This window comes from Salvelinus fontinalis, chromosome 33 (genome assembly GCF_029448725.1).
Source record: "Salvelinus fontinalis isolate EN_2023a chromosome 33, ASM2944872v1, whole genome shotgun sequence".
NCBI classification, from domain to species: Eukaryota; Metazoa; Chordata; class Actinopteri; order Salmoniformes; family Salmonidae; genus Salvelinus; species Salvelinus fontinalis.
Window position 1 is genome coordinate 37,626,182 of NC_074697.1, and position 12,977 is coordinate 37,639,158.

Here is a 12,977-nt window from a genome sequence, read left to right on the forward strand (position 1 = left end):
CCGGCCGTGATTGGGAGTCCCATAGGGCGGCGCATAATTTCCCCAGCGTCGTCCGGGTTTGCCCAGGTAGGCCATCATTGTAAATAAGAATTTGATCTTAACTGACTTCCCTAGTTAAATAAAGGTTAAATAAGAGTCCTCTTAAATTCTGTGGATCTGCAAGCATCAGAGCTGTTTATCCGGGTGTGTAGTGACGATCTCTGCGCAACTCAGGAGGCCCTGTTCTTCCTTTTACTGAATAATAATTACAAAGTCAATGGACCTTTGTCCAAAGGTCCAACATATCCCTAATAGGTTCATCCTTGGCAGCTCTAGAGCACAAAGCCCAGCTCCAGCCCCCTACCACAACCACAACCCCAGCCCAAACCCCAGACACCAGCCTCTGCAAAGTTCCAGCCCAAGCTCAAACCCCAGCTCAACCCAAACCCAAAACTCAGACCAAATCAGCAACCCAAGCCCAAACTTAGGCAAGTCTAGAAAAGCCAAAGGCCAGCCCAGACCAGACCTTCCCCAGGTGGTCAACCCCAGCCTGTAAAGCCAGCCCATCCCCCAGCCCAGGGCCAATCCCATTGGGGAATTTCAACAGACTTTCATTTCAACTCTGGCTTCTGTCCCAGCAGCTTGAGCCACAGCCACACAAAGGACCCAAGTTTCAAGTTGAACGTGAGAACCACCTCATCTCCTGACCTCTATTAGCATTTGAATGGTCCAAAAAGGAACTAAAAGCAAAGAGAGATGAGGGAAAGGGAGAGTGACCGAACACAGCTCACAGTGTGCCCTTGGCCGACTCTCCTCCTTTCATCAGTTTCAGTTACTGTGAAAACAAACTATGCCCTTTCATTCAGATCTCTTTACAGGGTGACACTCTGTGACAAAGAGCTACGCCCAATAACATGTTGCTCCAACATTGCACACACATTTTGGCAAATATGATTGGATACACAAAAACATTGCAAAGGCTTTTTTTCTCACGGTCTATATGTCTGAAATTTGGTTGAATTTATCTAATTAAATGTATCCTGTGGAAAAACATCAGCGCAAAGACCATACATTTCCTGAAGAAAGTGCCTATTGGCAGTAATATTCAACGCACCTAAATCAAAGTCATGACAGTTCAGTTGCTCTTATTTTCAGTTGTGTTAATGGTGGTAAAGCTAAGGTGAAATAGGCCAAACAATTCCTGGTGTAGTCATTTACTGTGAGAGACTCATTGGTTAATCTGCCTACCCAGCAGTCCCCAGGATGATACTATTCATTGAGTTTATCTGGGAGAGGACGGGGGAGTCAACCACACTGACCTTACTCTCAGCCCACTAACAAAAGGGCACGCTCTCTCCACCCTCAGCTTCAGCTGGTTAGAGGAAGAAATGTAAAGGGAGATGAAGCAGGAGAGGAGGACAGGGAAAGAGAGGGGAAGGGAGATAAAGACACAGAGAGATCACTAACTCAAAGAAATTCTATCAGTGCAAGCGGGGTCCAATGTGATAAGCAAAACAGTTCATTCGGAAACCAACGACAACCACAATGCCCATGTGTGGTAACAACACATCCAACAGTGTCACGAAAAAAATGCAATGACCCAACCTTAAGTGACTGGGGCAGGGAGAGGAGGAAATTACAGCAGAGGTGTAGATGTGTGGACTCGAGTCTCATGACATGGACTCGAGTTTGACTCGTCAGAAATTTGATGACTTGAGATTCAACTAGATAGAAAATAAAATAACTCGAGACTTGAAGCGTCAAGACTCGAGAATTTGACTTGAGACCGATGACTTTAAATTATCTGTGGATTACTCTCCACGCAGCCGGAGACTGCAGCCACAGCAACGCACTTGCCAATTGTTTTTACAACAGATTGGCTAGTGAAACGCACACTCGGGCATTTGATTGGACCAGCAAACTGTCAATCAACACAGGTTGGGTAGCTATTGAACATATTGCTGATTGGATCGGAAGCAGCGCAAACGCCAAATTGTAGGGAGAGAGGAATGCCATAAAAACATATGCAGCTCCAAACATTTTGGGGGATCAAGAATATAAACTGTTTAATTGAGAAGCTCACCAGCAATGAGGCATCAAGTGTCAATTACTGGTCTTTTGGTATGTCAAAATTGCTTGAAATTGATCATTTACTTTTGAAGCTTGCGTTTGGTATTGTTAAAATGTATTATTGAATAATAAAAATGTGTTGTAAACAAAATAATGAAAAGGGCTGTCTGGTAGCCTTCATAAATAGACAAAGATTTGTAGTCTTTGCATGTATACATTTTCTTTAACTTCACTCGACTCGATTTGCTCTTAGAATGCACTACTTGGATTGAACTAGAAACTCGACCCGCTCTAATTGAGACTTGGACCTTGTGAATAGTGACTTGGTCCCACCTCTGAAATATAGCGGCAGGCAGGAAGAGGTATATGAACATCAAAGACATTGGCTGCTATGGACATACAGTATGTTTTATTATGTTTGGTCTTCCAGTCCTTTACATGAAACAAAGCTCTGTCAATATGTTCCCTTCGTGTCCATTATCCACCTCTCTCTCTCTCTCATTCCCCCCTATCCTCACCCTGTCTGCCAGTTACACACCACTCCTGCATAAAAAAAAAGATTCATATAATTCATATTATTGTCAGAGAAGTGAGAGCAAGAGAGTAAGCTGAGAGCAAGAGTGAGCTGCAGGGAGAGGCAACATGTCAAAGGCACAATACATATCAGTCTTTGTTACATATTATCTAGTTGCTATCTTCTTACATTTTCTGAAAATCACTAGTATCTTTTCACCCAGACAAGCACTTGATTCCCACAAACACCTTTAGTGGCACAGAAAAGTATGTCTGTCTGTCTGTGGTAGATTATGTCCCGTGAGATGTGAGTGGACAGGGCTTGGAGGAGCATTCGTCTGTGCTGTGCCATTATTGCTCTCCTCCACTGCTTTTATCATCTCTATAAATCTCCACTGTCTGAGCCCCAGCCTCTCCATAAAGAGCCAACCTGTGAGTATCACCCCAAGCAGAAGAGAGAGAGAGATAGAGAGAGGGCAAAGTAGCCCAAACCCAGATGCATTCCATCTCACACACCTCTGTCTGGAACAGGCAGACAGATGGACACGCCAGGTACAACTGAGATATGAACTTTATAACATTCATCACATATCCAATAGTATACCATTTTAGACCCAAAATAATCAAATCAAACTTTATTTGTCACATACGCTGAATACAACCTGACAGTGAAATGCTTACTTACAAGCCCTTAACCAACAATGCAGTTCAAGAAATAGAGTTAAGAAAATATTTACTAAATAAAATAAAAAATAAAATGTAACACAATAAAATAACAATAACAAGGCTATATACAGGGGGTACCAGTACTGAGTCAATGTGTGGGTGTACAGGTTAGTTGAGGTAATTTGTACATGCAGGTAGGGGTAAAGTGACTATACATAGATAAACAGTGAGTAGCAGCGGTGTAAAAACAAAGGGGGGGGGGGGGGGGGGGGGTCAATGTAAATAGTCCGGGTGGCCATTTGATTAATTCTTCAGCAGTCTTATGTCTTGGGGGTAGAAGCTGTTAAGGAGCCTTTTGGTCCTAGACTTGGCACTCTGGTACCGCTTGCCGTGCGATAGCAGAGAGAAGAGTCTATGACTTGGGTGAATGGAGTCTTTGATTCCCTGTTCACACCGCTACCATCCAGAAGGCGAGGTCAGTACTGGTGCATCAAAGCTGGGACCGAGAGACTGAAAAACAGCTTATATCTCAAGGCCATCAGACTGCTAAACAGAAATCACTAACTCAGAGAGGCTGCTGCCTACATTGAGACCCAATCACAGGCCACTTAAATAAATGGATCACTAGTCACTTTATACAATGCACTCTAAATAATGCCACTATAATAATGTTTACATATCTTACATTACTCATATCACATGTAAATACTGTATTTTATACCATCTATTGCACCTTACCTATGTCGCTCGGCCATCGCTCATCCATATACTTAAATGTACATATTTTCATTCACCCCTTTAGATTTGTGTGTATTAGGTAGTTGGTGGGGAATTGTTAGATTACTTGTTATATATTACTGCACTGTCGGAACTAGAAGCACAAGCATTTCGCTACACTCGCATTAACATCTGGTAACCATCTCTGTGACAAATAAAATTTGATTCGATCATATTTGGGGCCTTCCTCTGACAATGCTTAGTATATAGGTCCTGGATGGCAGGAAGCTTGGCCCCAGTGATGTACTGGTCCATACGTACTACCCTCTATAGCGCCTTACGGTCAGATGCCGAGCAGTTGCCATTCCAGGCGGTGATGCAACCAGTCAGGATTAGAGGTCGGCCGATTATGATTTTTCAACGCCGATACCGGTTATTGGCGGGCCAAAAAGCCGATACCGATTAATTGGCCGATTATTTTTTTATATATATATTTGTAATAATGACAATTACAACAATACTGAATGAACACTTATTTTAACTTAATATAATACATCAATAAAATCAATTTAGCCTCAAGTAAATAATGAAATATGTTCAATTTGGTTTAAATAATGCAAAAACAAAGTGTTGGAGAAGAAAGTAAAAGTGCAATATGTGCTATGTAAGAAAGCTAACGTTTCAATTCCTTGCTCAGAACATGAGAACATATGAAAGCTGGTGGTTCCTTTTAACATGAGTCTTCAATATTCCCAGGTAAGAAGTTTTAGTTATTATAGGAATTATATGACTATTTCCCTCTATACCATTTGTATTTCATTAACCTTTGACTATTGGATGTTCTTATAGGCACTTTAGTATTGCAAGTGTAGCAGTATAGCTTCCGTCCCTCTCCTCGCTCCTCCCTGGGCTCGAACCAGCAACACAACGACAACAGCCACCATCGAAGCAGCGTTACCCATGCAGAGCAAGAGGAACAACTACTAGAAGGCTCAGAGCGAGTGACGTTTGAAACGCTATTAGCGCGCGCTAACTAGCTAGCCATTTCACATTGGTTACACCAGCCTAATCTCGGGAGTTGATAGGCTTGAAGTCATAAACAGTGCAATGCTTGACGCACAACGAAGAGCTGCTGGCAAAACGCACGAAAGTGCTGTTTGAATGAATGTTTACACGCCTGCTTCTGCCTCCGCTCAGTCAGATACTTAGATACTTGTATGCTTGTATGCTCAGTCAGATTATATGCAACGCAGTAGATAATATCTAGTAATATTAACCATTTGTAGTTAACTATTGGTTATGATTGATTGTTTTTTATAAGATAAGTTTAATGCTAGCTAGCAACTTACCTTGGTATACTGCATTCGCGTAACTTGTGGAGTGCAACGAGAGAGAGGCAGGTCGTTATTGCGTTGGACTAGTTAACTGTAAGGTTGCAAGATTGGATCCCCCGAGCAGACAAGGTGAAAATCTGTCATTCTGCCCCTGAACAAGGCAGTTAACTCACCGTTCCTAGGCCGTCATTGAAAATAACAATGTGTTCTTAACTGATTTGCCTAGTTAAATAAAGGTATAATAAAAAAAATTAAAATCGGCAAATCGGTGCCCAAAAATACCGATTTCCGATTGTTATGAAAACTTGAAATCGGCCCTAATTAATCGGCCATTCCGATTAATTGGTCGACCTCTAGTCAGTATGCTCTGGATGGTGCAGCTGTAGAACTTTTTGAGGATCTGGGGACCCATGACAAATCTTTTCAGTCTCATGAGGGGGAAAAGGTTTTGTCGTGCCCTCTTCACGACTGTCCTGGTATGTTTGGACCATGATAGTTTGTTGGTGATGATGTGGACACCAAGGAACTTGAAATTCTCGACCCGCTCCACTACAGCCCCGTTGACGTGAATGGGGGGGGGGCGTGTTCAGCCCTCCTTTTCCTGTAGTCCACGATCATCCCCTTTGTCTTGATCACATTGAAGGAGAGGTTGTTGTCCTGGCATCACTGCCAGGTCTCTGACCTCCTCCCTATAGGCTGTTTCATTGTTGTTGGTGATCAGGCCTACCACCGTTGTGTCGTCAGCAAATTTAATGATGGTGTTGGAGTCGTGCTTGGCCACGTAGTCATGGGTGAACAGGGAGTACAGGACGGGACTAAGCATGCAACCCTGTGGGGCCCCCATGTTGAGGATCAGCATGGCAGTGTTGTTGCCTACTCTTACCACCTGGGGGAGGCCTGTCAGGAAGTCCAGGATCCAGATTCAGAAGGAGGTGTTTAGTCCCAGGGTCCTTAGGCTCATTTTCAACCAGAAAAGCGCATTTTGAACACTTGGACTGATTATATCAGTTCAGAATTACTGGTATGATGATGTTATATGACAAGCTACAGCAGTACAGTGAAAGGGAAAAAGCAGATAATAACAGAAGAGAGATGGTGGATGGATACAGGGTTCAGAGGAAGTGCATTGCCACAGGATCTCTCCAGGGTGAGTCAATCAAAAAGACTCAGCTCCCTGAAAATGAGAAGCCACACAGATAAGTGACCCAGGTGCTTCCGAAGAGTGTTTCGCCTTTCACAAAGCCCAGATAACTCCTACACAGGGCAAACCGCAACCAAGAACAATTGACACAATCTATACCAAACGACTGTTGAAAATGACCTGTCGTTGTATGCGTGCGTCAAATATGTCCACCTTCTGTTAGCAAGTGGAAAGTAGAAAGTAACTAAGATGGACCAACGTTGACTTCCAATAAAGCACAATATTCTGTGTTTATGTTCCCTCTGCAGGCATGCCGCTAGCTTTATGTCAACAGACGACTGAATCCTTTTACCCCGTATTCATAACACAGCCCTGATGTCACTGAGATAACCTTGCTTAACCACTGACGCGGATCTGCTAGCTAGACACTGTTCGTTTTCAAGCCTTGTTCCCGCTCACCCCTCTCCTTCTCATTAAATGGTCCTCCAGACAGAAACAGCCACCGTGTCAGATGGAGACTTGCCGTGCAGCTCATACTGAAATAAAAATAATCAATCCACTCCAACATCTTCCCACCTATGAGCCTCTTTCTACCCTTCAATCTCATTACCACACAACAATTCTCCGACAAGCAGGAGAAAACATGGTTTAAAACATTGAACAAACCCCCTTGAGGTTGCAATTTGAATATCAGCCACTTGTACCGAGACTCAGGACTCCCCAGATGGGATACTTCAGTATCTGCCCATCTAAGCTCTGGCTTCATTGTTAGGATCACCATGGGGATGAGAGGCTGCCCTGCTCCCATCATGCATCTGTCTACCCATCATGCCCTAGCCTTTGTCCTCTCCCCAGGAGAGATGTGGCAACACCCAGAGAAGTGGCATTAGATTGATGCATCTATTTCCAACCATCATACAAGCCCTAGTCCCAATGAATGGAGGCCAATAGTCATTGGAGCATTTCAATGTCCCTCACCCCGAGACTGAAAAGTAACAAACAACTAAATGTGACAGGGAGCCGAAGGGAGTTGACAAGTTCACAGCTCTTTCAGAGAATATGGCTTCATACTGTTTGAATGATCCTGAGCCTCAGAGGGCAAAGATTGGGTTTGCATTCACTGTGCACTTCAGAGCAGGGTGGCGACCCTAATGGCACCCTTTTCCCTACATAGTGCACTACTTTTGACCAGAGCCCAATGGGCCAAGGTCTGGCCTCCATTCTCCTTCCTCTGGCTCGCTCTCTGGGGATTCTTTATCGGAGTTCTCTGGGAAGAGTTGGGCCCCATGAGGTGTCTACTCATCCCAAGTTTAATTGTGAGCTGCTTGCCTGGCTCATGGCCTAAGTGAGGCTACCCAAGTATATTACTATGTCTAAAACGATGCCAATGATGACTTTTACAACTGTAGTTAAGCTTATGAGATAGACAACAATGTGTGATTTGATCATGTCCACTGTCATATCCCGAAAACATTCCGTTTTAATCTTTTACTTTACTCATAATCACTGCTGTCATATGGTCAAAACCAGCCTGTTTCTGCTTCAAGATTAACTTTTTTTTTATGTATGAAATGATTCAAAGATGAATCATATCCTCTTAGGGATTCATCAGGAAATAACACGCTCGCTATCTGTCAAACCTATGCCTAGTGGTTAAGAGCATTGGTGCAGTGAGGTGGTGGAAACATTTGCTGTTCTTGTCACACCCTGATGTGTTTCACCTGTCCTTGTGATTGCCTCCACCCCCTCCAAGTGTCGCTTATTTTCCCCAGTGTATTTATCCCTGTGTTTCCTGTCTCTCTGTGCCAGTTTGTCTTGTATGTTTCCAAGTCAACCAGTGGTTTTCCCGTTCTCCTGCTTTTTGCATTCTCCTTTTTCTAGTCCTCCCGGTTTTGACCCTTGCCTGTTTCTGTACTTTGTACCCGCCTGCCTGACCATTCTGCCTACCTTGACCATGAGCCTGTCTGCCACTCTGTACCTCCTGGACTCTGATCTGGTTTGGACCTTTTTGCCTGTCCACGACCAATCTCTTGCCTACCCCTTTGGATGAATAAACATTTTAAGACTCTAACCATCTGCCTCCTGTGTCTGCATGTGGGTCTCACCTTGATAGTTCTGCCCTTGAGTAAGGCAGTTAACCCCCAACAAAACATCTTGGTGCTGTGAATGTCAATTAAAGGCAGCACACTACACCTCTCTGATTCAGAGGGTTTGGGCTAAATTTGCAAGACACATTTCAGTTGAACGTATTCAGTTGACCAACTGACCCGAGTCCATAGTGTCGCTGGTGGTTCATAGTCATGGGAGTCTGTTGAACTAACACGAATACTCAGTGTAAAGAGGACAACAGGGTGTTTCAAAGGAATGCCTGTTTCAGTCCGAGCATAACCTGACAGTGGGGTAGGTGGGAAGGATAAATATGTCTGGTATGCCACAGTTACCGAACAGCATGCTCATTGTACTACAACCACCGCTCATCTCTACCACACCTTAGCCAATAGGAGGAAATGAGAGACACATCCGTCAGTACCCAAGTTTTTTTCCCCCATTAACTTTCTGTCACGACCAAAGAAAGGAGTAGACTGACTTAGAGAATGGAAGGGCGATCATCGACAGGTTTCTCCGAAAATGTTAGTGAACAGGCGCCATAGCTGACTATGATATATCTATATAGTAAGAGAGGGCACATCTGTTAGATAATATTGCATCCGCTGTATGTTGCTGAATTTCTGTCACAGTGTGTATTGGAAAGCTACAACCAGAACCACTATGAGCTTGGATTGAACTAAACAGATACCACATACCTCCTTTAGGAAGGTCCTGAAATACTATCAACGTCATATGTTGTCTTGAAGTTCATAAACCCACAAAAGCATGATGATTTTGTGGTGTTTAATTCTGTGCCTTATTTATTGAGTAAATAACAAGGAGGTTATAGGGTAATGTACACAATGTTCAGCTCTATCAGCACTAGCACACTCTCCCCCGGTGACATATTCTGCCCCAGTTCTAGAGGCATAAATTATACATCTGGCAACACAACATCCGTGGGGAGGTCACCACTGACACCAACCAGTAGCAAGGCATGAAACATGCTGGGATATACCTGGGTAGTGTTCATTAGGGTACACACTGGAAAACGATTTAAAAACTAAAATGTGCATTTCTTATGGAGGTAGTCCCACTCCTGTTTCAGTCCCTTTTCTTTCATTTGAAACCGAACGAACACGACCCAGGAATTATACCTTCAGTATTCGCACAGCCAGATAAACTGCCTAATACCCCGAATAGTAAAACAACAAGTTCATTATTGTATTCTCTCTCTCAGGTGATCATAACAAGATGCTGTTTATTACTCCAATACAATGACACGTTATTCAAACAAGTCTGATGATTTCAGGGCAAATTATTCCACTACTATGCTGAAGTTCTTGTAAAATTGGGAGAATAGAGTAGAATACAATAGAATGGAATGGGGATATAACATTGTGACATTGAGTGTATTAGGATAAATAATCTGAGTTGACAATAGGTAATCATTCAAGGCTGCAGCATGACTGTCTGTATCCCAACTATGATCATTTCTTTGATGACATCTGAATGCACTCTTAGAAAAAAGGGTTCCAACTGGGTTCTTCGGCTGTCCCCATAGGAGAACCCTTTTTGGTTCCAGGTAGAACTGTACAACCCTCTGTGTAAAGGGTTCTACCTGGAACCAAAAGGGTTCTGCCGGGAACCACAAAGTGTTCTTCAAAGGGTTCTCCTATGGGGACAGCCAAAGCCGGAAAACACTTCTAGGTTCTAGATTTCACCTTTTTTTCCTAAGAGTGTAGTCAAGAAAAACAGTTTTCACTCATTCATTGACCACTGTCAAATGATATTGACCAGAGCCCTGGAGATATATACTATATTTCTACATATTGCTCTGCTAGTGCTATTGACCACGAGAAAAAACAACCTCCCTGACCTCCATAGATCCAACCTGCACGCCCACGCTATAGTCATTTTTCAAAGTGATGTTTCCTCTATCATAACCACGTGGTTTCAGTCAAGACACCAAGACAATTCCCTCTACGGCTAAGGTTGTGGACTCCCTATTCCAAGACATGCAAACGTCTGAAGTCTCCACACAAAATGGTCACATAATATGCTGTGGTAGAATGCAGGCAGCTAAACCAGTAACAGACTACATACAGTAGGTGCCACTCAGCAACATTGAAGGGCATAAAGAGAGTCCACGTGTTCGTCCGTCCACCCTGTAACATTGAAGGGCATAAAGAGAGTCCACGTGTTCGTCCGTCCACCCTGTAACATTGAAGGGCATAAAGAGAGTCCAAGTGTTCGTCCGTCCACCCTGTAACATTGCACAATTCTCAACCAATAAGGATTTGCACCACACAAGCACCCTATAACACCACATACAAGCAAACATGAGATAAAATAACTTTGACTGTGCAATAACCAGGAAAAATGCATGAAAAGGGAACTCCTGTCCCTTGCTTGAGAACCTCATAGTACTGACCTTAACAGAAGACCTCATGTTTCTCATCTCTCCTTCCTGCTCGTATTTCACACCAGCTCCCTCTTGCCTTTCTTTTGAAGTTAGTCCCTCCAGATCCACTGTTTCTGAGGCAAAGTCAGTTCATTTTCCTTCTCTTCATTTTCTTTCTTCTTTCAGTTGTTTTGTCTAGTTGAAGCTGTCTTCCTCCCTCAGCCGTCTCTGAACACCAAAAAAAAGGGTCAAAGAACACAAAAAGAGAGAGCTGTGCAGCGAGAGAGCCTGACAGAGACAGAGAGTGTGTGGCACTAAAGTCTGCTCGGACACAGTCACCTCACCTCCCTCCTGTTCAAATGTAGAGGCTGGAGCTGGTAGAGCAGAGCCAAGCCCCACTGAGCATGCCCAGAACTGAGAAGCACACTTTTAAATGAACATTACTTCCTTTCTAATCCCTGGCTTCCCCTCCATCTCTCTCTCTCTTTCTAACAATTCAATTCAATTCAGTTTATGGGCTCTATTGGCATGGGAAACATATGTTTACACTGCCAAAGCAAGTGAAATAGATAATAAACAAAAGTGAAATAAACAATAAAATATTTACAGTAAATATTACATTTACAAAAGTTCCAAAAAGATAAAGACATGTCAAATGTCATATTATGTATATATACAGTGTTGTAATGATGTGCAAATAGATAAAGTACAAAAGGGAAAATAAATAAACATAACTAACTATAAGTTGTATTTACAATGGTGTTTGTTCTTCACTGGTCGCCCTTTTCTCGTGGCAACAGGTCATAAATCTTGCTGCTCTGTTGCACACTGTGGTATTTCACCCAATAGATATGGGAGTTTATCAAAATTTGATTTATTTTTGAATTCTTTGTGGGTCTGTGTAATCTGAGGGAAACTATCTCTCTCTCTATCTCCCTCCCTCCTCATGCCTGTCTCTCAGTTGAACAGGAATCAGGAATGCTACTCTCATACCAAAGTCAAGCGATTTGCCTTACCCACCAAGGAACATGCCCACCTCTCTGGATCAACAAGCATAGCCCTCCCCTGACAGACAAACATACAGACAGACAGTGGAAACAGTATTTTAGTCATATTGGAGCAAGACGTGCTCTACTTACTGGAACTCATAGCCTCAAGCTAATTTTCAAACCAGATCACTTGCAACAGTCTTTTCATCTCTCTGTGAAGTCTAAACAGGAATGATCGTTGATGTGAGGGTCTCTAAGACTAGAACCAGTCCAGTGTTCCATAGGTCAAGTCATAAATAAGGTCAGAATGATGTCAAATGTGACCGTTCTCATTTTCCCAACATCTCCTCACACAGCTCCTTCCTTGTTAGTCATCACAAAAACACAATTGCTTCCAAATGCTTTAGAAAACCAGAACATTTTAAACAATCATATATCTATGTATCTCTCTCTCGCTGGTCCCTTATACCTGGGCTCGACTGATAACAACATCATCTCTTCCTATGTGTGAGCCCTCTATTTGGCATCAGACTGGTGATCCAGCAGGACTTCAGCTTACTGTTCACTGTGTCCCACACCACTACCTCACACAGATGGGTGACTTACTCCCACCACTTATCACTGTTCCCCTGAACACACATACAGACACACACAAACACCCTGGAATCAGTGCAGTGTATGTACCCACACTGGGCTGATAGCAGAGGTCGGGGAAATGGAGAGTCATTCTGTAGAGAGTGATTACATTGCACAGTGAGAGAAGAAGCGAGCTACAATCCTGAACAGGGAGCACTAATACTGACCAGTACACATGGCACATAATGCACTAACAACAACCTAAGCATTTTTTAAACACTGAGCCACCTTAACACCATTACATAAAGCAATATGTCTTCCAGAACTAAATTACTTAACTGCCTAATACAGCCGAAAGGTAGAATTATTGGTTATTCATTTAAGTTGTTTATCTTCTGAGACCATGTTATGCAGTTAGGTGCCTGTGTAATCTCAAGACTCCTCCATGCTGACACAAGTCCGTTAATACGGGGGGGGGGGGGGGGGGGGGGGGGGACACG

The 12,977-nt window shown here is 43.2% G+C and overlaps 1 long non-coding RNA gene across 4 annotated transcripts in view; it reads right to left on the reverse strand.

The window, feature by feature from the left end:
* LOC129832179 (uncharacterized) overlaps positions 1–12,977 on the reverse strand; it is an 89,662-nt gene that overhangs the window by 62,882 nt on the left and 13,803 nt on the right. Inside the window, exon 1 of one of the 4 annotated variants that reach the window (XR_008755883.1) lies at positions 10,943–12,907. This is a non-coding gene — a long non-coding RNA (uncharacterized LOC129832179). Of the gene's footprint in view, positions 1–10,942; positions 12,911–12,977 lie in introns of those variants that run through there. The other 3 variants (XR_008755882.1, XR_008755881.1, XR_008755880.1) reach the window with 3 other exon arrangements.